Source organism: Arachis ipaensis, chromosome B1 (assembly GCF_059453495.1).
Source record: "Arachis ipaensis isolate K30076 ecotype BB chromosome B1, ASM5945349v1, whole genome shotgun sequence".
NCBI lineage: Eukaryota > Viridiplantae > Streptophyta > Magnoliopsida > Fabales > Fabaceae > Arachis > Arachis ipaensis.
Genome location: NC_142436.1, coordinates 13,320,088 through 13,321,792, shown reverse-complemented (window position 1 = coordinate 13,321,792; position 1,705 = coordinate 13,320,088).

The window sequence follows — 1,705 nt, the reverse complement described above, 5'->3', positions numbered from 1 at the left end:
CAATAATCAAAATCCTCTCTCTGGAGCATATTGAGCTACGTTATGGAGACACAGGAAAGAAGTTCAAAGTAAGGGGTGAAGAGCTGAGCCCCTATGATCCTCCTCCTTAGAGGAGCTGACCGTCAAGCTAGTGACGATAAAGAAGCGCTTGTCGGGAGGCAACCCGATAAATTCGTATCCTTAGCTATTTTTCGTAGTAGTAGTTTTCTTAGTTATTTTATTTTATTTTTTTGAGTTCTTACTAATTTTCTGATCATGCAGCTATGTTCTTCCAGGAACCGAACATCTCAAGCTATATTTCAAAAAAAAAAAAAAAGCACACGACGCGAACCCGTCATCTAGGGGTGCGAGAAAAAATAAAAAGTTACAGAGAGTTGCGTGGGAGTGGCGCCAGAATGGAGCCTTTCGCACAAACGATCCCACGCGATCGCTTACCTCACGCGTTCGCGTCGTTTGTGATTTTCGTCATTCACGCGGTCGCGTCACCGACGCGACACCGACGCGATCGCGTGACCTACAAATTCGACGTAAAAGAGCGTTTGGGCAGAGAGTTGTGCCAGCTTGGGGCAAGAAGTGTGCTAAAAGCACAAATTTGGTCACGCGGACACGTGACTAACGCGTTCGCGTCAGTTGCATACATGGCCATCCACGCGTACGCGTGCCTGACGCTGACGCGTCATTAAGGAAGTTCTGCGACGTACGCGATCGCGTCATTGACGCGAACGCGTCGCTTGCGCCGCCCAGTTTTCTTTCTCTCTCTCTCCCAATCCTACTTCTCTCTTATTCTCTTATCCTTTTATTTTTTCTTTCATTTTAATATTTGTCTTTTCTAATTTCAGTTCCTCTTTGCTTGAGGACAAGCAAACCTTTAAGTTTGGTGTTGACGCTTCGCTTATAGGTTTTCTGTCTATTCTTATGGCACCAAAGGGAGGCGAATCATCTTCACGGAGGAACACAACCTGAAGAATAAAACGACCGCTAGGATAATTAAGGTGGTTGAGTTCCTTTCATTTTTATTCCTTCCCTCTTTTCTATATTATGTTCCAGTTTCCTGTTATTTTTCTTTGTTTGTTGCATGATCCTTTATTAGTTAGAATCCTAAGACTAGTTTAATTTTCATTTAATTGCCTTAATGCTGAAAAAAGATGTTTCATGTACCACTCACTGAACTTGAATCTAAAAATAAAAGAAAAAGAAGTGATGTATTGCTTGAGAAATTGAGTTAATTTTAAAAATAGTCGGATTTACTTAAATGTGGTCGTATTTTCTGTGATTCTTAAAGCATGACATGAACAGTGCATAATTTTTGATAGTGAAGTTTATGAATGTTAAAATTGTTGGCTCTTGAAAGAATGATGAAAAAGAAAGAAAAATGTTATTGATAATCTGAAAAATCATAAAATTGATTCTTGAAGCAAGAAAAAGCAGTGAAAAACACAAAGCTTGCGAAAAAAAAAACAAGAAAAAGAAAAAGCAAGTAGAAAAAGCCAATAACCCTTTAAACTAAAAGGCAAAAAAAAAAAAAGATCCAAGGCTTTGAGTATTAATGGATAGGAGGGCCCAAAGGAATAAAATCCTGGCCTAAGCGGCTAAATCAAGCTGTCCCTAACCATGTGCTTGTGGCGTGAATGTGTCAAGTGAAAAGCTTGAGACTGAGCGGTTAAATTCATGGTCCAAAGCAAAAAGAGTGTGCTTAAGAACTCTG